The 26,686-nt window shown below is 42.5% G+C and overlaps 1 protein-coding gene across 2 annotated transcripts in view; it reads left to right on the top strand.

Annotated features, from left to right (window-relative positions):
* Positions 1-26,686, top strand: part of CEBPG (CCAAT enhancer binding protein gamma) — a 119,939-nt gene that overhangs the window by 8,290 nt on the left and 84,963 nt on the right. Inside the window, exon 2 of one of the 2 annotated variants that reach the window (XM_073643030.1) lies at positions 25,642-25,741. The exons of the other annotated variant lie outside the window; for it this stretch is intronic. The gene's annotated coding sequence lies outside the window, so the exon portion shown is untranslated. The remainder of the gene's footprint in view (positions 1-25,641; positions 25,742-26,686) is intronic. 2 annotated transcript variants of the gene reach the window in all.

Below are 26,686 nucleotides of genomic sequence, written 5' to 3'. Positions count from 1 at the left end.
TTTTGAGATCTCTCCACAGGTGTTCTATGGGATTCAGGTCTGAACTCCTTGCTGGCCACCTTAGAAATCTACAGTGCTTTCTCTAAAACCATTTTATAGTGCTTTTGGAAGTGTGTTTTGGGTCATTGTCCTGCTGGAAGACCCATGACCTCTGAGGGAGACCTAGCTTTCTCACAGTGGGCCCTACATGCTGCAAAACTTGTTGGTAGTCTTCAGACTTCATAATGCCTTGCACACGGTCAAGCAGTCCAGTACCAGAGGCAGCAAAGCAACCCCAAAACATCAGGGAACCTCTGCCATGTTTGACTGTAGGGACCATGTTCTTTTCTTTGAATGCCTCTTCTTTTTTTTCTTTTTTTTTCCTGTACACTCTATGCTGATGCTTTTTCCCAAAAAGCTCTACTTTTGTCTCATCTGACCAGAGAACATTCTTCCAAAACGTTTTAGGCTTTCTCAGGTAAGTTTTGGCAAACTCCAGCCTGGCTTTTTTATGTCTCGGGGTAAGAAGTGGGGTCTTCCTGGGTATCCTACCATACAGTCCCTTTTCATTCAGACGCTGACGGATAGTACGGCTTGACACTGTTGTACCCTCGGACTGCAGGGCAGCTTGAACTTGTTTGGATGTTAGTCGAGGTTCTTTATCCACCATCCGCACAATCTTGTGTTGAAATCTCTCGTCAATTTTTCTTTTCCGTCCACATCTAGGGAGGTTAGCCACAGTGCCATAGGCTTTAAACTTCTTGATGACACTGCGCACGGAAGACACAGGAACATTCAGGTCTTTGGAGATGGACTTGTAGCCTTGAGATTGCTCATGCTTCCTCACAATTTGGTTTCTCAAGTCCTCAGACAGTTCTTTGGTCTTTCTTTTCTCCATGCTCAATGTGGTACACACAAGGACACAGGACAGAGGTTGAGTCAACTTTTAATCCATGTTAACTGGCTGAAAGTGTGATTTAGTTATTGCCAACACCTGTTAGGTGCCACAGGTAAGTTACAGGTGCTGTTAATTACACGAATTAGAGAAGCATCACATGATTTTTCAAAGGGTGCCAATACTTTTGTCCACCCCCTTTTTAGGTTTGGTGTGGAATTATATCCAACTTGGCTTTAGGACAATTCTTTGTTTTTTTTCATTGAAGACAAATTAAATGAAGAGAATACCAAAGAATTTGTGATTGCAATCATTTTCAGGAAGAAACTGAGTATTATCAGACAGAATTGCTGGGGTGCCAATACTCTTGGCCAGCACTGTATTCGCCAACTGGCTGAACAGAATATGTCTACTTTTTTGTTCTATCAACCCCAAGGGGAACCCCCGTGGCATTAGATGCCTTCTCATTCCCATGGAACCACCAGCTAGTCTATGCCTTTCCTCCGATCGCTCTGATAGTGACAGTTCTGAGGAAAGTCAGGGAAGACAAGGCAAACCTAATTCTGATAGCTCCCTTCTGGCCGAAGAGGCCCTGGTTTTCCTGGCCGAGGATAATGTCCACCTCCGACCCCTGGGTTCTTCCGGAGATTTCGGATCTCCTTTTCCAGGGACCGGTCCTCCACCCTCGGGTAGCAAATCTACACTTGACAGCTTGGATTTTGAGAGGGTGCTATTAAGGATAGAGGGTTTTCCCCGAATTTAATCTCCACTCTACTACAGAGTAGGAATCCCGTAACCACCAGACTTTACGGTAAAACCTGGAAAAAATTTTTTTCATTTGCGTGGTTGAAGGTACTAGGGGAGGCTCCATCTTGGAGTTCCTGCAAAAGGGGTTGGAGCGGGGTCTAGCCACAAGCACTCTAAAGGTTCAGGTGGCAGCACTAGGAGCCCTATACAACTGCGACCTGGCCAGAAATAGGTGGATTTCTAGGTTTATCAAGGCATCACACAGGTCTAGGCCCATCCCCTCCGTAATACTCTTCCTTGGGACTTAAATTTAGTTCTTTCAGCAATATTCGAACATCCCTTTGAACCTTTAGCAGATGCGTCTCTAAAAGTCCTATCTCTTAAGACGTCTTAGTAGCCCTCACATCGGCACGTAGAGTTAGCGACATGCAAGCCTTATCAGCAGGGCCCCCCTTAACGCAAATTCTAGAGGACAGGGTGACACTTAGGACTGACCCAGCATACCTTCCTAAGGTGGGATCACACTTCCATAGATCGCAGGAGGTCACCCTCCCTTCCTTTTGCTCGAATCCCAAAAACAGGGGGGAAGAAAACCTTCACACCTTAGATGTCAGAAGGTGCATTATCCAGTACTTAGAGGCCACAAAGGAGTATAGGAAGGACAGGTCTTTGTGTGCTTCCAGGGTCCTCGGAAGGGACAAAGCTTCCAAGGGCACACTGGCAAGGTGGATAAGGGACTCGATCTCCCTGGCATACTCCATCAAGCGGAGAGACCGCCCCGGAGGATTTAAAGGCTCACTCAACTAGGGCAGTGGCAGCCTCCTGGGCGGAGAAAGGCGGTGCTTCAATTGAGCAGATATGTAGAGCTGCAACCTAGTCTTCCCCTTCTACATTCTTTAAGCTCTAGCGGCTGGATCTAACCTTTTCTTCGGACCTTACCTTTGGTAGAAGGGTTCTGGAAGTGGTGGTCCCTCCCTAAATGACATTTCTCTGCAATTCTCTCCGTGGTGCCGTCATGGGGGAAGGAGAAAGACTTAGTTACTTACCGGTAACTTTATTTCTCAGAGCCCATGACGGCACCCGTACACTCCCTCCCTTCACACATGGTTGTGCACATTTAATTATTACCTATATTTAGTCAAAAGGTGTCTGGTAAACTTCTTAATGTTAAAATTTGTGTTACTAACCTGGGGGTCCTCTCTGTGCTCTGTACACAACTGATGTGGGAAAGAGGTACTGCCCTTTTTATCTGTAGGTTTCCTGTCCTTGAAGGGCGGATCCCCTCTCTCCATGGTGCCATCATGGGCTCTGAGAAATCCGTTACCGGTAAGTAACTACGTCTTTCGTGATTTAGCCCTTTCGGTGCCAAACTGTCCTGAGTAAATATCCATTTGGACTCAACTCTGGACATTTGTTTTAAAAATGGCGTGACAATGGGTGCCCTGTATAGCCTTTAATATTGTCCAGATATTCCTTGATTCTTTTTAACTGCCTTTTTGTGCGCCCAATATAAATTTTCCCGCATGGGCACTGGATAATATATATGACTCCCATTGTATAACACGAATTTGCTTCTTTAATAGTAAAATGATTATTACCACATGAATTAGAAAAGCTAGTTTGAAGGCTTTTCTTGATCTTTGTGCAAACACAGCATGAGCACCTCCTGCATGGGATGCATCCCATATGGGAGGGCGAAAAATTGTTTGCATGCGCCATTGACGGTTTGCTAGCCTTTGTTTTCATTTTAGTTGTCGGCGCTACCAGATTACCCAAGATTTGAGCTTTTCTATAGGTGAACCTTGGATGTTTAGGTAAGAGTTCACCTATAATCTTATCTTGTTGGAGAATCGGCCATTATTTGCAGATATTGCTGAATACCCTATGGTTTGAATGATATTGGGTCAAAATGGCTAATTTGTTGGGAGAGGCTTGGGATCTTTTACTGTTTTTTCTTTGTACACTAGTTCTTGTCTAGGAATGGATCTTGCTTCCTCTGCAGATCTTTCCAGCAGAGATGCCGCATAACCCTTGTTCAAAAATTGTTGCTTAACATATTCAGCTTCCGTAATAAAATCTTCCATCTTCGTGCAGTTGCAACGAATCCTGGTGAACTGACCTTTCCGAATATTGGGAAGCCAAATAGGTAAATGACAGCTAGAAGTATGTGTGTATTTAACTGTTAGTCTACTTCCTTTCGGTAACATTTTGTAGTGAGATTTTGTTTTACACAAATAGTTAGGTCCAAAAAATTAACCATAGATATACTTACAGTAGAAGTAAATTTAAGACCAAAATCATTATCATTCAGTTCAGCCAGGAATAGACTAAGGTCTCCTAGTGATCCATCCCAAACAAAGAGAATGTCGTCAATAAATCTACGCCAAAGAATGAGGCCTTCACATAATTTACCATTATTGAAGATGTCTAATTCCTCCCACCTCCCTACATATAAGTTTGCATAGCTAGGGGCAAATTTTGTCCCCATGGCAGTGCCCCTTGTTTGGAGGTAAAATTGTTGGGCATAACTAAAATAATTATGAGTTAGGATGAATTCAGTGCAATTCAAGATGAATTGAATTTGGGTTACCTCATATAAATTAGATAATTCTAGAAAGTTCAACGCTGCATCACATCCCTTCTCTTGGTTGATCACTGTATACAGAGATTTAATGTTCAAAGTCCCCAAAATGTAACTACTCTTCCATTCAACAGGGGCCAAAATCTGTAGGGTATGCCCTGTATCTTTCAAATATGCTGGTAAGTGGGGAACACCTTTTTGTAGATGCGTATCCACAAACTTGGAAAGGTTTGCTGTCAGGCAATTGATGTCTGAGACAATGGGTCTTCCTGGGGGGACATGTGATGTTATGGACTTTTGGGATATGGTAAAAAAAACCCCGCAATACTCAGTCTTATTCCATATAAATTGAAACTCCTTTTTATTAAGAATACCCAAATTTTTAACTTTTATGGCCAAAATTCCCATTTCCTTGGTATACTTTGGGGTGGGGTCACTTTTTAATTTCTTATATGTAACAGGATCCCCAAGAGGCGTATTGATTCATCTTCATACATCTTTTGACTAAGTACCACAGTCCCCCCCCCCCCCCCCCTTTATCCGCTGGGCGGATGATAATGTCATGGTTCTCCTGGAGACATATGATCGCCTCCCTTTCCTTTTTGGTCAAATTGTGTGGTATATATTTGTGCTTCTTTTTGGTCATTTTTTCTGATATCTGAGGTGACCATATTCTCAAAGGTGATAAAAGCACTAGAATACTTGTTGATTGGGTTAAGTGGACTTATTAGCAAGTGAGGTGTGTACATAAACAACTTCATGGCTAATACCTCTATGTGCTTCTTGAGGTCTACTGATGAAATATCTCTTAAATTACTTAAGTACTGCTTCATAATTGCGTATAAATTGAATGGGCGGGCTTCAGATGTTGGGGCTAATTTTAGTCCATTCTGTAAGAGGGTTTCCTCCTCCACTGATAATGTATATGAGCTTAAATTAAAAATCCTTTTTGGGTGGGGTCCAGTGTTGAGTCTACTTTCTTTTTGGTGAGTCCCACCCCCCCCCCCCCCCTTTTGCCTCTTTTTTTCTTTTGTGGTTCTTGCCATGAAAAAATCCTGACTGATAGTTGCCCATTAGGTCTAAGTGCTTTGCCTCTACTGGTGGAGTTACCTGGATGTCTGTTTGCATAAGTGTTAACGCTAGTTTTCTTTAAACCAAAATTTCTAGTAGTGTTGCCCCGATTGGACTGATTACCCGAATGTCTATCTTGTGTATTCGGCCTTGCCCCTCCTTGAGCATTATGGTTTATTTGATTTGTAATTGGGGTCTCCACCCCTGGGTTGCCTGTTTGGTTATTAATGCCACAGGCCTCTTGTGCACTCAATGTTTCACTTTCTCCTGTAAGTGCCAAAAGATGAGAATACGTATTGGAAGTAGGAATACTTCCCTGTGCGGGTATTTCAGTAAAGGGAGCATCCTCTCCACTTGGCACATACTCCAAATAAGTATTGTCAACTGGAGTAGTGGGATAATTCTGTTGGGGCGTTTCCTCAAATCTATAATTACTTCTGGTGTGTAGTGGAACAGGTGTGTAGAGTTGGTGTTACTGTATGTTGAAAAAGCCACTGACATATCAGAAATATTAGTAGGAGTAACATTATATTCATCAAGAACCACAAAATGGTGTGATCCATGGGAACTGCTATACCTACTAGGTGGGGATGCAGGAGGAGAAAGATCAGGATTAGATGATACGCAATGTGGTACCTGATCACTAGTAAATTTCCTAAAATTTTTTTTTTTTTTATTAATAATAATTTCTGTCTTTGAGCCTAACCCTAATATTCTGGAAGAGATCCTGAATCTCCTTTGAATATTCGAATGGCTTTAATTGTTCAATTGTCCTTTTTAAGTATGTTTGTTTGGATATTCTGCACACCCGGTACTATGTGCAGGGAGCGATCCTGCACCGCTCCCGGCACATTAACCCCCGCAATGCTGCGATCGAAGTCGATCGCAGCATTACTGTGGCTAAGGCGAGGTGATCGCAATACTCGCCTCCTTTTCCGGCCTCCAGCTCTGTCTGCCAAGGCTTCCTGGATGTTGCCATGATGACCCGATGTCGTCATGACAACATCCGGGTCACCAGACAGCAGGAAGATTTTTTTTTTGGTCATACGCAGTGCATGACCAAACTATCTTCTCCCTGTGCAGCACTGACAGCCTGCATAGCACAGGGATGGTGCTCCATTCCTGTACTATGCAGGCGATCAGAATAAAAAAAGTGAAAGTCCATAGTGGGACAAAGTATAAAAGTAAAAAAACTGTCAGTGAAGAAAAAAAAAAAATTGTAAAAAAAAATAATCCACCAAAAATAAAAATATAATGTACCCATCAATAAATATTATTCTGAAAACAAACAATAGTACACATTTGGCATCCCCACATTCGGAACGACCTGACCTATAAAATTGTCCCACTAGTTAACCCCTTCAGTGAACACTGTAAAGAAAAACAAAAAAAAAAACCCAATGCTTTATCATACCGCCAAACAAAAATGGAATAACACGCGATCAAAAAGACTAATATAAATAAAAATGGTACTGCTGAAAACGTCATCTCGTCCCGCAAAAAAGCAAGCCGCCATACAGCTCCATCAGCCGAACAATAAAAGTTATAGCTCTCAGAATAAAGCGATGCAAAAAAATAATTATTTCTATAAAATTGCTTTTATTGTGTAAAAGCGCCAAAACATAGAAAAACGATATAAATGTGGTACTGACCCGAAGAATAAAGCTACCTTATAAATTTTAGCACACGCGGAGCAGAATAAAAAAATAAATAAATCCTGAATTGTTGGTTTTTGTTCTGCCTCCCAAAAATCGGGATAGAAAGTGATCAAAAAATCACATTTGAAGTCACTTTGAGGGGTCTTTATGACAGAAAATACCCAAAAGTGACACCATTCTAAAAACTGCACCCCTCACGGTGCTCAAAACCACGTTCAGAAACTTTATTAACCCTTCAGGTGCTTCACAGGAATTTTTGGAAAGTGGAAGAAAAAAATTAACATTTACCTTTTTTCACAAAAAAAATGTTACTTTAGACCCAATTTTTTTATTTTCGCAGGGGTAACAAGAAAAAAATGGACCCCAAAATTTGTTGTGCAATTTCCCCCCTGAGCACGCAGATACCCCATACGTGGGGACAAACCACTGTTTGGGTGCACGGCAGGGTTCGGAAGGGGAGGAGCGCCATTTGACTTTTTGAATGTAAAATTTGCTTGACTAATTAGCGGATGCGCCTGAACAGTGGAAAAACCCCCACAAATGACCCCATTTTGGAAACTACACCCCTTAAGGATTTTATCAAGGGGTATAGTGAACATTTTGAACCCAGAGGTACGACACAGAATTTGATAACATTAGGTCATCATATTGAATAAGTTGTCATTAGTCTTGAGCGCAAGTGCTCACTACTGGAGTTTGCATCGGGTACACGGGTATGCACCATGTATCGCGCGTGCTCAAGTCCCCACTTGCATGTTTCACGGTTATTAGACACCCAAAAACAAACCATGCGGGGATTGCTCGTGCATGGCATGCAATCCCCGCCAGGTTTTTTTGGGCCGCGAAGCATATGGGGCGGAGACTAGCATGTCACTCGAGCACCCATGATACTCGGGGCATACCCGAGCACCCAATGCAAACTCGGGTAGCAAAAACTTGCGCTCAACACTAGTCGCCATATCGTCGTCTACTAATTTTTTTTTTTTTTTTTTAAGTCCCAACCCTAACCCTAGAGTTTATTTTTTACACCGTTCCTTGTGCGGTGTAAGTGATTTAGACTACTTTATTCTTCGGGTCGGTGCTATTGTAGCGATACCAGAATCATATCGGGCTTTTATGATTAACAGCTGTCACACACTAAAAGACGCATTTTTTTTTGTAAAATCTAGTTTTTGCATCGCCATATTTTGAGAGCTATAATTTTTCCATATTTTGGCCGACAGCCATATGACGGCTTGTTTTTTGCGAGATGAGTTGACTTTTTTTATTGGTACCATTTTCAGGCACTTGACATTTTTTTTGATCGCTTTCTATTCCGATTTTTGGGAGGCAGAATAAACAAAAACCCACAATTCCAGAATTTTTTTTTTTTTTTTTTTTTTTTTTTTTTTTTTTATGCCTTTCCACGTGTGGTAAATTGATAAGGTAGCTTTATTATTCGGGTCAGTACGTTTACAGCAGTACCACATTTTATATAGTTCTCCTGTTTTAGCGCTTTTACACAATTAAAGCTATTTTATAGAGAAATATTTTTTTGCATCGCTTTATTCTGAGAGCTATAACTTTTTTTATTTTTCAGCTGATGGAGCTGTATGGCTGCAAGAGCCTTTTTCAGCGGTACCATTTTTATTTATATTCGTCTTTTTGATTACGTGTTATTCCATTTTTTGTTTGGCGGTATGACACACATTGTTTTTTGCTTCGTTTTTATATATATTATATTCAGTGTTCACTAAAGGGGTTAACTAGTGGGACAGTTTTATAGGTCAGGTTGTTCTGGATGCGGCAATACCAAATGTGTACTTTAATTATTATATTTTTTTTTTTCATAATTTGATGGGTACTTTATATTTTTGGTGGATTATTTTTATATATTTTCATTTTTTAACACTTTTTGGACTTTTATTGTGTGTCCTACTATGGGACTTACACTTTTTTTATTTTTTTTTTTATTCTGATCGCCTGTATAGCACCATCCCTGTGCTATACAGGCGGTCAGCGCTGCAGATGCAGAAGATACTTTGGTCATGCACTGCGCATGACCAAAATATCTTCCTGCTGTCTGGTGACCTGGATGTTGTCATGACTACATCTGGTCGTCATGGCAACATCTGGGAAGCTGTGGCAGACAGTGCTGGAGGCCAGGAGAGGAGGTGAGTATTGCGATCACCTCCCCTTGCCCCCGCAATGCTGCGATCGACTTCGATCGCAGCATTGAGGGGGTTAATGTGCCGGGAGCGGTACGGGACCGCTCCCTGCACATAGTCACAGCTGACTCCCGGCGGCGATCGCGGCACAATCTCCATATGACCGAATAGTACGTCATTGGTCCAATCAGCCCAGGTCACCGTGACGTACTATTAGGTCACACGTCAGAAAGGGGTTAATTTTGGGGGTGACTCCAAATCCAGGTCTCCATTGGTTAATAAATTTGATTTCCATTCATGATTATTGTGTGATTTGTTGTCAGCACATTCAACTTTGTACAGAACAAAGTATTCAATGAGAATATTTCATTCATTCACATCTAGGATGTGTTATTTGAGTATTCACTTTATTTTTTTGAGCAGTGTATATTGTGAGCTATAAGTCTGCAGGACGTCAGTCTGTCAGTGTAACATAGAAGTGTACTGAAGAAGTTTTCAGCTATGAACTATACCTAAAGGTAACTGGATACTTAGTCACAGTAAACAATGTTCCAGTTTTTCACTCTCCTCTATATAGTCCTTCACTTTCTACTAACTCCTCTAATCCCTACGCCTAGTAATGAACTGGTCATCTCTCCCTCCATTCTCCCCATCCATCTCACCTGCTCCTCAGCTATTCCTCAACATACAATCCTTTTTCTCCAAACAGACAGCCACCTCATGCACTCTCCTGCTAACACTTTCTCTGCTCCTCCTCACTGCCAGCAATAGCTCTCCAAATTCAGCCCCCCACCCCCACCCCACACCAGTCACTTCTACCTCTCATCCTAGATCTATCGCACATTTCTGCAACCTTTCTGATCTATGACCAAGCCCCTGCTTCCCCAGTACCACTAACGGGAGCTCTATGGAACACTCGCTCTGTCTGCAACAAACTTTCCTACATCCATGATCTCTTCATTACTAACACTTTCCTTCCTTGCCGTCACCAAAACCTGGCTCACCCCCTCAGACACTGCCTCTCCAGCTGCACTTTCATATGGCGGATTCCACATTTCCCACACCCCCTGCCCCAGCAGCAAGCATGGTGGAGGAGTTAGTTTTCTCCTGTCAGATAACTGCTCCTTCTCCCCAATTCCACTGCTGCACTCCGTTACCCTCCCCTCTTTTGAGTTGCACTGTGCACACGCATTTACTCCCCCTCCAACCGACTGTCATTTACCACCCCCCAGGGCAAGCCACCACCTTCTTGGACCACTTCACCACATGGATACTTCACTTCCTTTCCACGGATTTCCCCACTATCATCATGGGTGATTTTAACATCCCCATTGCCACTTCCCACTCATCTGTCTCTTAGCTCCTATCTCTCACTTCCTCATTCAGCCTTGCTCAATGGTTTCTTGCAGCCACTCACAAAGATGGCCACACACTGGACCTTATCTTCACCCGCCTATGTTCCCTATCCAACCTCTCTAACTCGCCTCTCCCTCTTTCTGACCACAACTTACTCATATTCTCTTCCCTTTCCTCTCCAGGTCCACAATCCCCTATCCAGAAACTTGCACACCCTCGCAGAAATCTCAAACACCTCAACCTACACTCACTCTCTGAATTCCTCCTCCCTGTTATAGACATAAATTCCTTAAATGATGCAGCTTTTGAATCATTCGCCCCCCTCACACATACCAAAGCTTGTACAATCAGCAGGCAACCCTGGCATACCAGCCTGCCTAAAGAACTGAGACAGGCTTCCAGGGTTGCTGAACAGAGATGGGAAAAGGTCCCACTCCAACGAGCACTTCATTGCATTCAAACAGGCCCTCACTACTTTCACGTTCAGTCACTGCAGCAAAAACAAACCTATTTCTCATCTCTCATATCCTCCCTGTCACACAACCCTAAACAGCTATTCAGTACTTTCAATTCTCTCCTCCGTCCCCCAGCTCCCCCTCCCTCTCCACTCATCTTACCTGAAGACTTTGAAGACTAAGGCAAGCAGAAGATTGACAACATAAAGCAAAGCTTTGGCCATAAGTCCCCACAGCCCCTTCTCAGAACTACTCAACTCTCCTCCTCCAAAACCTGCTTCTCTGCCATCACGCAAGATCAACTTTCGTCCTTGCTCTCCAAATCACACCTCACCACCTGTGAACTTGACCTGATCCCATCCCACCTCATTCCAAACCTTATCGCAGTCTTCATCCGAACCCTAATCCACCTCTTCGACCTCTCACTAACAACTGGCGTCTTCACCTCATGCTTCAAACATGCCTCGATCACACCCATCCTCAAAAAGCCCTCCCTTGACCCATCCTCTGTCTAGCTATTGCCCCATATCACTTCTGCCTTATGGTTCAAAACTACTGGAACACATCCATCTTGAGCTGTCCTTCCACCACTCCTCCTGCTTCCTCTTTGTAAGCGGTCAATCTGGCTTCCGACTGCAGCACTCCACTGAAACTGACCTGACTAAAGTCATCGCGCCACTACTGTCCTCCTCCTCCGCCTTCGACACAGTGGGCCATTCCTTCTTACTACAGACTCATCAGACTTGGCCCTATCTTGGATCTCCTCGTACTGAACAAACCAGTCATTCAGCATCTCCCACTCTCATGCCACCTCCTCGTCTCCCCCCTATGTATCGGTGTCCCTCAAGGTTCAGTTATAGGACCCCTGCTCTTCTCCATCTTCACCTTTTGGCCTGGGACAGCTCATAGTCTCATATCTTTCAGTATCACCTCTATGCTGATGACAGACTGACCTCTCTGGACCTGATATCACCTCCCTACTAACCAGAATCTTGCAATGACTGTCTGCTATCTTACCTCTCTTCTCTGCTACATTCCTTAAACTTTAATATGGATTAAACTGAATTCATCATCGTTCCACCATCTCACTCAACCCCCCCCTTCCACCTGATCTACCTATCAAAATCAATGGCTGTCCACCCTCCCCAGTCCCACAAGCTTGCTGCCTCAGGGTAACCCTTGACTCTGATCTCTCCTTCAAACCTCATCATCATATTTAAGCCCTTTCCACTTCCTGCCGACTCCCCTCAACTCAAATATCTCCTGGATCTGCACATTGATCAACCACAAGTCTGCAAAAACACTAGTGTATGCCCTCATCACCTCTCGGCTCTACTACTGCAACCTCCTGCTCTGTGGCCTTAATTCTACCACTCTCGCACCCTTCCTGTCTATCCTAAACTCTGCTGCCCGACTAATCCACCTGTCTCCTGTCATTCCCTGCACTGGCTCCCCATTGTACAGAGACTCCAGTTCAAGACCCTAACCTTGGCATACAAAGCCATCCACCACCTGTCTCCTCCATACATCTGTGACCTAGTCTCCCGGTACCTACCTGCATGCAATGTCTGATCCTCAAAAGATCTCCTTTTACTCCCCTCTCTTCTCCCCTTCCCACAATCTCCTAAAGATTTCTCCTGTGCATCACCCCTACTCTGGAACACTATCCCAACACATCAGACTCTCGTGGAAATGGAAACCTTCAAAAGGAACCTGAAGACCTATCTATTCCGACATGCCTACAACCTCCAGTAACCCTCCCTCCAGCATACCACTGCACGACCAGCTGTACTCTCACTTCCTGTATCCTCGCCCATTCCTTGTAGATTGTGAGCCCTCGCGGGCAGGGTCCTCTCTCCTCCTGTAACAGTTGGTTGTTTTGTTAAAATTATTGCATTTGTTTGCTATGTATACCCTTTTTTCACGTGTAACGCACCATGGAATTAATGGCGCTATAATAAATAAGAGAAAAGGACAGTGGGGGGGGGGGGGGGGAAATGCTGAAAAAAAAACGTGTGAACATAGCCTAAGTTTAAATTTTTCTTTCTCAATTTTTTTTTTTTCATTTAAAAAACAAAACTTTATATAAAAATAAACAAAAGTACACATTTGATAGTGCCGCGTCCAGAACAACCCAAGCTATAAAAATGACGCTGTTAACCCCTTCAGTGAACACTAAAGTGGTATAAAAATGCTTTTTCATATCACCGAACAAAGTGTAATAAACCATGATAGTCAAATGTTAGCATTTTCAAGGATATCACTTTTACTATCTTGTCCTGCAAAAAAAAAAAAAGAAAAAGCTACCATACAGCTCCTTCAGCAGAGAAATAAAAAGGCTTTAGCTTTCGCAACATGGCTAGCAAAACATTTTTTTCTAAAAAAAACAAAACAAAAAAAACCGCGAAACATAAAATTATATAAAGCTGGTTTCGCTGTAATGGCACCTACACAAAGAATAAAGTAGTCTAATTGCTTAAACCGCACAGTGACCAAAGTAATAAATAAAACCAATTCTTGACCTACTACTGATTTGTTCAGTCTGCCTCTCAAAGATCGCAGTAAGGCTCGGCTCACGTTTTTCCTGTGCTCTACGCTGAGCACTTACTTTTTTTTTTTTTTTTTTTTTTTTTAATATCTCTGGAATAAGATTCCCTATAATGAGCTAAATGGAGACACTGTGGACTCTTGCCTGGCTTGTGATCTGGTGGAGTCCATCTTAGTAAATTTTATTGTAAAGAATGAGAAATCGTTGGTCAACTTTTTTAACCCTTAACTTCCTAACTTTAAAATTTTTACTTTTTTTTAATCTAAAATGTGGTAAATGTTGTTTAACTATTTTGCGCTGAGTGATATAACGCTCTGATTTAAGGGCAAATATCCTATAGTGGTAAGACTCTTCACGCTTCCGGAAGATGTTTTCTCTGCAGACTTTATTATGTGGCATAAAGCCCTGCAGCTCCAGCAAAAAAAGAAGCACAGCCTTACTGGCAAAAACAACAAAGCAAAAGATAAACGATAGCACAGTCCATAGCAGTGTGGGTTTCGCCCACACTGGTTGTAGTCCCAGCTTGCAGCTCTTCTGAGCTGTGGCCTTCCAGTCTGGAGTCTTTGCACTCCAAACTCAAAAACAGGAAAAAAAAGGTGACTGAGCATTTAAACCTTGTCCAGCCACACCCTGAGGGGGAGGTAGGGAAATGGCATTCCACCCTCTGCCATTCCCAAAAAACACACCCTGTGTGACACATACGTCTATCATACCAGTGACTGTCAGACTAAAATATATACATGCATACATACAGCCAGCTCTGGCAAAAATTAAGAGACCACTGAACAGTTCTCTATTGGAAAACTTGCAAAGACCCATGAAAGCTGTGATTAAAAATCATGGTTAGTCCACCAAATATTGAATTCTGAACTGTTCCGGAGTTAAAACATGAGTAATTTGAGGTCTGAAAGCACTGTTTCTTAGTGTTTTGACGCTTTTTCACTTGCTGGAAATAAATACAAAATTTTTATCTTTGAATTTTGGATACATGTCAGTAGTTTATAGACTAAAACAACAATGTACATTTTACTCAAATATACCTATAAAGAGAAAAATCAGAGAAACTGAAAATTTTTCAGTGGTCTCTTAATCTTTGCAATGTGTTTTTAAAAAATTTATTTTTCCATACTCGCAAGTCATATAGGAGAAATTTTACCACTATCATGAAGTACAATATGTCATGAGAAAGCAATCAGGGCTGTGGAGTCGGTAAGCCAAACCTGCGACTCCGACTCCTCAATTTCCCTTACTCCGACTCCCACATATTGCTTATCTTTAAGTGAAAAATTTATTGTAGTACAATGTGAACATCAGACATTTTAGCATTTTTATAATACAATAATCAAGATATTTAGATAGAACATAACATTTATTGGAATACAACTTTAGAACACAAAACTGTAATAAACTGTAAATATGTAATATCGGGGAAAAAAAAAAACTGTCTCTCATTTTCGCTATGTAAGTGGCAAAAAAAGTTTTCAACAAAAAGCATACTAAATAACTATTGTGCAGTCTAGTCTAGAGGTGTACCTGGCTTTCATTCTTTTTGGTACAGATAAGATATGGATAGACAGATATGGATAGATGGAGGCATAGATGGCTTAATAGAGGGATGGAGAGAGAGATTCAGGGATAAATATATGGATACATGATAGATAGTTACATAGTTACATAGTTTATAAGGCCGAAAAAAGACAAGCGTCCATCCAGTTCAGCCTATTTCTTGTGCACTGCAGCTATTCCGCAGCGTTGATCCAGGGGAACGCAAAAAAAAAAAAAAAAAAACATGCGGTATAGGCAAATTGACATCATTGAGGAAAAAATTCACTTCCCGACACCAATCTGGATTAATTAACTATCACTAAGCATAAGATGTAATTTTATTGTTCTCAAGAAAGGCGTCCAGGCCTCTCTTGAACTCATTAAGTGAGTTGGACATCACCACTTCCTCTCCCAGAGAGTTCCAGAGTCTCACGGCTCTGACCGTAAAGAATCCCCTTCTATGCTGGTGCAGGAACCTCCTTTCCTCCAGACGCATAGTGTGCCCCCTCGTCTTTGTCACCATCCTTGGTATAAACAGGTCATGGGAGAGATCTCTGTACTGCCCCCTGATGTATTTATACATGTTTATGAGGTCTCCCCTAAGCCTTCTCTTTTCCAACGTAAATAGGCCTAATTTTGACAACCTCTCTGGGTATTCTAGTCCCTCCATTCCCTTTATTACCTTAGTCGCCCTCCTTTGTACCCTCTCTAGCTCCAATATGTCTTTCCTGAGCACCGGAGCCCAGAACTGTGCACAATATTCTAAGTGCGGCCTTACCAGCGCTTTATACAGAGGAAGAACAATGTTCTCATCATATGCCCCTATTCCTCTTCTGATGCATGCCATGACTCTATTTGCCTTTGCAGCTGCTGCCTGACACTGGGCACTCCAATTTAATTTGCTAGTAACCAAGACGCCCAGGTCCTTCTCCATGTCACATTTCCCCAACGTTTTCCCATTTTAATATGTATGGGTGACTGCTGTTTTTCTTTCCCATGTGCATGACCTTACATTTATCGGCATTGAACCCCATTTGCCATTTTTTGGCCCAACTCCCCAATTTATCTAAATCCTCCTGTAGCTGTGCCCTATCCTCATCTGTGTTAACTACTTTACAAAGTTTAGTATTATCTGCAAATATTGCTATTTTACTATGCAACCCTTCCACTAGATCATTAATAAATATATTAAATAATATAGGGCCCAAGACAGACCCTTGAGGCACCCCGCTAGTAACCCTGACACACCCTGAGCATACTCCATTGATAACCACCCTCTGCTTTCTATCACTCAGCCAGCTATTTACCCACTTGCACACATTATCCCCCAGACCAAGCATTCTCATTTTATATACCAACCTTTTGTGTGGCATGGTATCAAACGCTTTGGAGAAGTCAAGGTATACAACATCCACTGACTCTCCCCGGTCCAGCTGTGAGCTCACCTCCTCGTAGAAGGCAATCAGGTTTGTTTGGCAGGAGCGATCTCTCATGAATCCATGTTGATATGGAGTTAGACAGTTATTATCAATAATATATTCTACAATAGCATCTCTAAGAAATCCTTCAAAAAATTTACCCACAACAGACGTTAAGCTGACTGGTCTATAGTTCCCAGGGTCACTTTTAGACCCCTTTTTGAATATTGGTACCACATTTGCTTGGCGCCAGTCTAGTGGGGCAGTCCCTGTCCATAAAGAGTGCTTGAATATAAGATACAGCGGTCTGTCTATTACATTACTTAATTCTTTTAGTACCCGGGGGTGTATGCCATCTGGGCCTGGTGACTTGTCTATTTTGATATTATTTAGGCGTTTCTGAACTTCCTCCTGGGTTAGGTGGGTGATATTTAGCGGAGGGTTTACTTTATCACTTTGCATTTCCTCCGATAAATTGTTTTCTTTTGTGAAAACAGTGGAGAAGAAGCTATTGAGAAGGTTTGCTTTACCCTCATCGCTCTCTATGATTTTACCCAGGTTATTTTTCAATGGGCCAACTCCATCAGTTTTAATCCTTTTACTGTTTATATAGTTAAAGAACAGTTTGGGATTCGTTTTACTTTCCTTGGCAATTAGTCTCTCTGTCTCCTCTTTTGCTATTCTTATTTGTTTCTTACAGATTTTGTTTTTTTCCCTATAAGTTATTAGCGCTTCCTCGCTGCCTTCTTGTTTAAGTTTACCGAAAGCCCTTTTTTTGTTTTTCATTGCCCTCTTGACTTCCTTATTTAGCCACATTGGCTTCCTCCTATTCCTAGCCCTTTTATTCCCATAAGGTATGTACCTTCTACAGTGACTATGTAGGACTGTTTTGAAAATTTCCCATTTTCTATCCGTGCTCCTATTACTGAAGATACTATCCCAGTCTATAAGGTGAAGGGCATCTCTTAGCTGATCAAACTTTGCCCTCCTGAAGTTCAGTGTTTTTGTGACTCCCTTGCTGGGCACCCTACTGAAGCACATGTGGAATTGTATAATGTTGTGGTCCCTATTTCCCAGGTGCCCCCCGACCTGCACCTCAGTTATTCTGTCTGGCCTGTTAGTTAATATTAAGTCTAAAAGGGCCGTCCCTCTAGTTGGTTCCTGCACAAGTTGTGACAAATAATTGTCTTTGATAATTGACAGAAACCTGTTTCCTTTCTGAGATCTACAGCTTTCGGTTTCCCAGTCTATATCGGGGTAGTTGAAGTCCCCCATAATAATCACCTCGTTATTTTTTGCTACTTTGTCTATTTGTCTCATTAATAGACTTTCCGTGGCTTCTGCTATATTTGGTGGTTTATAACAGACTCCTATGATAATTTTATTATTGTTTTTTGCCCCATGTATCTCCACCCATAAGGACTCGACCTCCTCATTTCCCTCCCATACATCCTCCCGTATTGTAGGCTTTAGACACGTCTTTACATATAGACAGACTCCACCCCCTTTCCGATTTCTTCGATCCCTTCTAAACAGACTGTAACCCTGTAAGTTAACTGCCCAGTCATAGCTTTCATCCAACCATGTCTCGGTTATTCCCACTATGTCATAGTTACCTGTAGATATTTCTGCTTCCAGTTCATCCATCTTGTTTGTCAGGCTCCTGGCATTTGCTAGCACGCAGTTTACACGATTTTGTTTTGTTCCAATCTTCTCCCTGTGGATTGTATTAGAAATTTTCTTACCTCCCTTCCAAGTATCTTGTCTTGGACCTTCTTTGTCGCACTTCATATCTTTCATTAGTATGTCCACTGGTTGCATGTTCGTGTCCGGCGTTTTTCTTCCCATCCCCTCTTCCTCTAGTTTAACGCCCTCCTGATGAGTGTTGCGAGTCTCCTGGCGAATGTGTGTTTCCCGGGTTTGTTGAGGTGTAGTCCGTCTCTGGCAAGGAGTCCATCATAGAGGTAATTCACACCGTGGTCCAGGAATCCAAATCCTTGTTGTCTGCACCATCGTCTCAGCCAGCTGTTCACATCAAGGATCCTGTTCCATCTCCTGACGCCATGCCCGTCTACTGGAAGGATAGAAGAAAAAACTACCTGCGCATCCAGTTCTTTTACTTTCTTCCCCAATGCTTCAAAGTCCTTGCAGATTGTCGGTAGGTCCTTCTTTGCCGTGTCATTGGTGCCAACATGTATCAGAAGAAATGGGTGGACATCCTTGGAACTGATGAGCTTTGGTATCCTATCGGTAACATCCTTGATCTTCGCCCCTGGGAGGCAGCATACTTCTCTTGCGGTTATGTCCGGTCTGCAGATAGCTGCTTCTGTTCCTCTCAGTAGTGAGTCTCCCACCACCGCCACTCTTCTTCCCTTCTTGGCTGTCCTTTTTCTTGTCGCTTCTGGGTGTTTCTGGGTACTCTTTTCTTTTTTGCTTGCTGGTAGTTCCTCATCCTTAGATGGAGGGATAGATCGAGTGTGATAGACAGATGACATCTACAGACAGCAAATAGTACATTGCACATATAGTTCACACATTGTACAGAGAGCACATAATAATCATATACAATATTAGCATTAGTTACCTTCCTGTGACAGATGAGCAGTAGTACTTTCTCCAGTTCGGGGCCCAGGAATCGGATCCTGTGCAGGGCAGGCACCCCTCCCCCTCCTCTTTGGTGAAGATGGCAGAAGACAGGACAGAGGAGGGGAGATTGCCCCCTGCAGTCTGGAGCCGGTGCAGGACTGGAGCACTGCAGCATACAAGTGAGTTTTGATAGGTGCATGCCCCTGCTTCTAGTGGGGGCAGCTACCCCCACCCCCCTGCCCCTCGCTGGCTACGGCCGTGATTCACACACAGCGTTTTTGCAGATCTGTTTTTTGCAGTAAAATGCAGTGACTCTGGGCATCCCAGCAAAGTCAATGGGTTTCAAGATATGACCTTCAGACACATTGTTTTGTGAGGATCCGTTTTTGGGCTCAAAAACGGATCCTCACAAAGAATGAGCATGTGAGTTTGTGCGCCGTTTTTCTAATCTGCTTTTGCTATTGAAAACATTATGAGCTCAAAAACCTTTCAGGCGATGCAGTTTTTAAAAAAGCTGATCTGCTTTTGCAGTGGAAAAACGTATCCTCAAAAAATGCAGCAAAATGCTGTGTGTGAATGTAGCCTTAGATCAGGAATAGAACAGCCATTTATAGGACATTTCATAACTTTCCCAAATTCTTCTGAAAAAAATATTCAGCACATTCTGCATTGAACTACTGTACCCAATTTATTATAATTGTCAGAGTCGGTCCATTTTATACCGGCTCCACCAAAATGAGCACCGACTCCACAGCCCTGAAAGCAATACAGAATAAGTGGGTCCGTTGATGCATTCCAGAGTTGCCTCATAAAGTGGCACTTGTCAGAATTGAAAAAATTGGCCTGGTCAGGATGGTAAAAACCGCACAAGGGTTAAACACTGAGTTAAATTTGTATGTGTCCATTTTTGTTTCCATATAAAACTGAATTTTCTGTCATTAGTTTTGCCTTCACTTTGTATCAGTGTTGCGTCTATTTTAGTAGTGAAGAAGGTACATTGTCTGTACTTGTGTTCTTACGATGTGGAAACGTTTGTTTGACTAACAATGGATTAATGATAAAGTATGTCTTCCGTTTTTATCAATAGACTTAAATGGATGAGAACAGGAGATGATCGGGGTCTTGCTGATCAGATTTTTTAAAACTGAGTTCTGTATGGATCTATGAAACTATATGGAAGCGTGTTCACATTGACTTGTACAATGGATGTGTGAATGTATCTACAAACAGCAGCCCAATACATTATACAAAACAGTTGCTAAGTATCCGGTCAAGGACGTACCAGAACTAGCAAAAAATGCCTACTCAGAACAAGTTATAAACTGGAGAAGATAAGAGTATAAATGGCCTAAAAGACAAATGTTAGTAGAAAAACTTTCATATAAACCACAATAGTACAAGACAATATCATATTTATAGGACAGTGTGCCAATAAATGCAGTACTACAGAGCAAGTAAGCCTAAGATGTCTAATTTGGCAGCAAGGAAAAATAAACTAAGAATATAAAACAAGCATCTTCAAAATATATAGGGGCTCAAAATGGGCCATACTGTAATCCTATAAACACAGCGTGTCATGGGAAATGCTTACCAAGGTCAGGCCAACACAGCCGTGGGGTGTCACAAGTATAAATAGTGGCAAGAAAATGCCTTGATGCGCGTTTCGCGAGGGGGTACCAAAGCTTTCTCAAGAGGCTTGTGTAGAGCACACCAGTAGGACATTTAAATGCCCCCCCCCCCCCCTCATGTAGTCATGTGTCATCACGTGAACGTACTACTGTAAATTGCTGGCGCACGCCGCCAATAGCAAGTGTTTTGCTGCGCATGTGTCGGGAGTTTCCCATCACCACTGCACGGGTCCAGACCATCATGAGGGTGTGTGAATGTAGCCTAAGGCCAGGTCAGATGAGTGATTGCTTTCCATCCAAGTGTAGTATGTATGTATGTATGTATGTATGTATGTATGTATGTATGTATGTATGTATGTATGTATGTATGTATGTATGTATGTATGTATGTATGTATGTATGTATGTTTATAAATTTTTTCTTTTAATGTACGTATGACACCTATTTAGTCATCAGCCTCTTAAAATGTACATAAACTGAATTTAATTATTATGCTCTTGCTGGCAATCCCACTCTCCCAACCCCCCCCCCCCCCCCCCCCAAAAAACAAAAAAAAGTAATAAAACTGAGGCTATAAGGATATCCTTGTATACGGATGAGACGTATATGCAAGTCTACTCTGAGATACAGAAGAGATGAGCTGTAGCCGGAACTGCTTACTTGAAGTGTGTCTATGCCTGGGGGGAAAAAGAGAAGCAAACACTGACCCCCTCCCACCCCCATCTCTTCCTCAGTTTTGTGTGGAGATGGCCATGGACTAAAGACTATTGGACATAGTCACTCTTTTTTTTCTCCTCTGGGAGCCAACACTTGTTTTTTCTGAGTCCAATAGGAGTGCTAAGAACTCTTGCACCTTTTTTGGCTCGGTTCTTGAATTTTTTTTTTAGGTTTAAAATCCAACCTAAGGCTGTGTGCCCACGATGCGTTGTTAATGCGTTTCCGCAGCGTTTTTTGCAGCTGCGGAAATGCATTAAAAACGCATGGTAGAAGGGCAGCAATGTTCCCCAATGATAATCAGCATGTGCTGTGCACATGCTGCGGAAATTTCCGCGGCGGATTATCATTGCCGGAAAAAAATGCAGCACTACCAATTATTTTGCGGAAGCGCTGCGTTTTCACCGCCATTGACTTGCATTATAGCGCATGGATTCCGCAAGACTGCATCTGTACTTGTGTAATTGGCGCGTTCTAATGTGCTTATGGTACCCGGGTGTGGAAGACAAGAGGCTCTCCTCCACAGCCAGGTACCATAGAAACTAAAAAAAAAAAAAAAAAAAAAATATAAAGATTATATTCACCTTCTGGCGGCCCGCGCTGCGCTCCTTCTCCTTTGCCGGCACATCGTGTTGGACTGTAGGACTTTCGGTGACGTCAGTCATGTGATGGTAGGTCCTTCAGTACAGGGCATCGCGATATCCCGGCAGCCAGGAACGAGCACAGCAGCACACCCCGGGCCATCGGAAGGTAAGTATAGGTTTATTTTTTTTATTTTTAACCATTGGTCACACTATATAAATCCATGCTGTTTGCATGGATTTATATAGTGTGACCTAGTTGTCAAGCACTTTCCAAGTGATGCTAAAAGCGCTTGTCAATCCGTATGCGGAAATGCAAGTGAAGATCCGCTTCATTTCCGCATGTGCCTGGCAGGAAAAAAAAACGCATGTGCAATCCGCATGCGTTTTTTTTTTCTGCCAGGGAGATTCAGAAATGCTCAGGAAAAAATCTGGAGCTTTTCTGCATCGTGGGCACATAGCCTAATTCTACTAAGGACTTCATGACTTCCTCCAGCTGATCTCTGTAGTGTTATATGGAGTTGCCCACTATCAAGAAGTCGTCCAAGTATTGAACAATCAAGACGTCTTGTTCCCTTAGGTGTGGCATTACGCCGACCATCAATTTGATAAATACCTGGGCAGCAACAGCGAGACTGAACAGTAGAGCTGTGTACTGATAATGCCTGATTCTCCCCTCCTATTGAGACCGCTACTCTGAGGAATTTCAGAAAGTCTGTGTATGGGAACGTGATAATAAGCGTCCCTCAAGTCTAGAACGGTCATAAAACAACCGAGAAACAGAATTTTTACAGCTGTTTTTGTTTCCATCTTGAAAGTGTGAGTCTTTAATGACCTGAGTCTTTTTTTAAATTTAAAATTGTCCTGAAGGATCAGTCTGGTTTCTTCACCAGGAGCAATGGGGAGTAGAATCCTTTTTGTGGAATTTCCTGTAGGACCGCTTTGTCTACCAGACCGAACACGTCCTGTTCTAGGACTATTTGTTCCCTTACTGATGTTCATAGGGGAGTCACTGTAAAGTTTAGTTTGGGAACTGATGTGAACTGTAACTTAAGGCCCGACTTTACTAGGCCAAATACCAGGGCACTGCTGGAAATCTTTTCTCGGGCCGGAAGAGTGATAATCTTCCTCCCACCTGGGGAAAAACTTCACTGGGAGGGTTTTCTACTATCATTGGAGGGGCCACTGAACATGAACCCTCTGTTCTTCTTCCTCCTATCTTCCCACCTATCTTGGCCTTTAGGGGGCTTTCTACAGAAATGTTTTACTCCGAAAATAATTTGAGGGTACGGAGCGGGTGGGAAACCATTTTTTATTATCTCCTGCTTTATCTAGAATACAATCTAATGCTGGGCCAAACAAAAATTCACCCTTGCAGGGAATATTACAGTTTAAATTTAGTCTGAAGGTCTCCTGGCCAGCACTTAAGCCACAGCCCTTGACTGGCTGCTTTAGGTTGGCAGCCAGATCTGCAGCTTTCTCTAACAGTCGGCAGATGCATCAGCCAGAAAGGCAGCCGCACCACGCACTAGTGGAATGGTATCCAATACCTTCTCCCTAGATACTGTTCCCCGGTGCTGAGATTCTAAGGCTGTGTGCCCACGATGCAGAAATGAAGCAGAAAATTTCTGCATCTCCCTGGCAGAAAAAACGCATGCAGATTGTGCATGCGTTTTTCCTGCAGAATACATGCGGATCCACATGCGTTAACGCATGTTTTTACGCATGCGTACTGGCAAGCACTTTTCAGGCGTTGGCATCACTTGGAAAGTGCTTGACAACTAGGTCACACTGTATAAATCCATGCAAACGGCATGGATTTATACAGTGTGACCGTAAAAATAAATAAATAAAGCTATACTTCTGATGTGCTGTCGCGCTCCTTCCTGGTTCCTTCCTGGCTTGCCGGCATCTCACGAGACAGCCTGCGGTCACATGACCGCGACGTCTTCTCAGGTCCTGGAAGGAGAAGCGCTGCAGGGGCCGCCGAACAGGTGAATATAAACTTTATTTATTATTTTATTCTTTTTTTTTTTTTTTTACAGGTACAATGGTACCCAGGTCTGGATGAGAGTCTTCTCTCCTCCAGAACTGGGTACCATCCGCACATTGAAAAGCATATTATCCGCTTGTACAAATGTACAGACACGCATTATATGCGTCTCAATGCAAGTCAATGGCGGCGCTTCCGCAAAATTAATGAACATGCTGCGGATTTATGAGCGCAGCAGAAACGCTGCGGAAAAATGCATTGACATTGCGGAATGCCATTGGGGACCATGGGGTGCGGATTACCATGCGTTTTTGATGCGATTCCGCAGCGGAAACACATGAAAAACGCATCGTGTGCACGCAGCCTAACTGTTCTAGCCATACCATTAGTGATCTAGCTGTGCAGGTAGCAGCGGGTTTAAGTGCCTCTGAAGGTTCCCCAGATCCTTTTTTTAAATTTTTTTTAAAGATCCTTTCTTATCTAGGGGATCCTTCAGTACCCCCATATCAAAGGGAAGGGCAAATTTTTTAGAGGCTTTGGCAATAGCCATGTCTAACTTTGGGTCCTCTCACAAAAAGAACATAGTCACCAAATGGATATTTTCGTTTCGGGGTAGAAAGATTCTCTTTCAGGTCTACTCCATTCCTTTTTATTAGAGACTGAACCTTCTCATTAAGATGAAATGCCCTATGCTTCTTCTGTTCCAACCCATCAAACATGATAGATACACGTCTGGAAAAGTCCGTTGAGGATATCAGCCCCATAGTAGACCTCACTGACTTAAGTAGGCTATCTGTTTCATCTCCAGGAAAACAACTTCTTCCTCCTCTAATCTTACTGAGATTAACTATAAGACTCTGTATCCCCATTTTCCTCCGAACTACTAGATGCAGTATTGGGTGAAATGGCCCTGCTTTTTTTTTTTCACGTGCAGAGAAACTTAATCTGAAGACTCTTGCTCACTGGTTGCCTCCCTTGCAATAGGGGGCCCCGAGAACACCACACAGAGTGCTTTACCCGTGCTGAATGCTTCTTTTCAAGAATAAGCTCACCCATTATTTTTTTTTTTTTTTTACCCCGGCCTCAGTGCCAGGTATTACTTCAGGTCTCATGCCCCTTTAAGGTGTGCCATAGGAAGCACCTCCAGTACGTCCTCGCACCTGCGCAGATGGCACGCCTGGCACTAGCAGAGTGGAGCCACGGCAGCGCTCCTTCACGCACCCATGAAGGCCTACAGCATCGTCTTGAAAACAGAGTGGCCATTATGTAAGGCGGCGACATGGTAATGTTTGTAAAAGGTAGAGGGAAATGACTGTCTGGATTTAGCCTCTTCTTCTGATCTCACTTTTTGGAAGAAGGGTTCTGAAAGCGGTGGTCCCTCCCTAATATAAAATTTATCTGCAGTTCTCTCTGTGATGCTGTCATGGGAGAGAGACTTAATTAATGGGATTTTTCTGAGCTTATGAGACCACCCTTATATTCACTCCCTTCACGCGTGGGGGGGGGCACACTTGTTTTGTATTAGACACAGGGTGCTCCTGATGAGTATGACGGAAATATTTTTTGTTGTAATAACCTGGAGGTCCTCTCGTGCTCTGTAAACAACTGATATGGGAGAGAGGTACTGCCCTTATTATCAGCAGGTTTCCTGTCCTTGAAGGGTGAATCCCTTCTTTGTGGTGCTGTCATGGGCTCAGCGAAATCCCATTACCACTTAGTAACTACGTCTTTTCTTGTAGGTCGGATCGGGGGGCTTAAATACAACATAATAGAATGCAGTATATGAGGACTAAAAGGTGCTAGCTGTATCTCATATCACCCAAACGGTGCTACATATAAGTGAGTATGCTATAAATAAGTTTTTAAATTCCTGTGTCTGTGTGCTGCATGACTTGGTGAATAACCAATTTCTATTGAGGAATAGAATAAGGTTAACATGAACCCTCAAAAACTAAAAAATCTATACTTTATTAGATAATTTTAAAATACGGACTGACAAACAAATATCCAACCTAGAGGACACAAAGCCATATCTGGTCACTCAATTCTTATGCATGTTTATATATTGATATCAGAACTAATGGATCAAATGTTATGTCCAATCAATACAGAAAAACTACTGGCAACAATGGATGTTGTGTCCTCAGGACAGTGATTAAGTGCAGAACAAGTGATATAGTGCAAAAAAAAACACATACAAAACATATATACAAGTGCATCTCACTAAATTAAAATATCATTAAAAATTTAATTTATTTCAGTTCTTCAGTACAAAAAGTGACACTCATATATTATGTAGAGTCATTACAAACAGTGACCTATTTCAAGTGTTTATTTCTGTTAATGTTGATTATGGCTTACAGCCAATGAAAACACAAAAGTAATTATCTCAGTAAATTAAAATAATTTACAAAAAACACCTGCAAAGGCTTCCCGTGTGTTTTAAAAAGGTCCCTTAGTCTGTTTCAGTAGGCTCCACAATTATGGGGAAGACTTCTGACTTAACAAATGTCCAGAAGGCAGTCATTGACACTCCACAAGGTCCCAGAGTTCCAATTTTCATTTGGAAATCAAGGTCCCAGAGTCTGGAGGAAAAGTGGAGAGGCACACAATCCAAGCTGCTTGAGGTCTAGTGTTACGTTTTGCACAATCGGTGATGGTTTGGGGAGCCATGTCATCTGCTAGTATAGGTCCACTGTGTTTTATCAGAACCAAAGTAGAATATAGAAAAATGAAGACTTATCTCAGATTAACCTCATGGATGTAGATCCCATAAATAGACAA

This window comes from Phyllobates terribilis, unplaced genomic scaffold (assembly GCF_046119375.1).
Source record: "Phyllobates terribilis strain yellow unplaced genomic scaffold, ASM4611937v1 Scaffold_8__6_contigs__length_399053987, whole genome shotgun sequence".
Taxonomy (NCBI): domain Eukaryota; kingdom Metazoa; phylum Chordata; class Amphibia; order Anura; family Dendrobatidae; genus Phyllobates; species Phyllobates terribilis.
The sequence above is the reverse complement of the archived record's forward strand: the minus strand, read 5'-3'. Positions and strand labels throughout refer to the sequence as shown.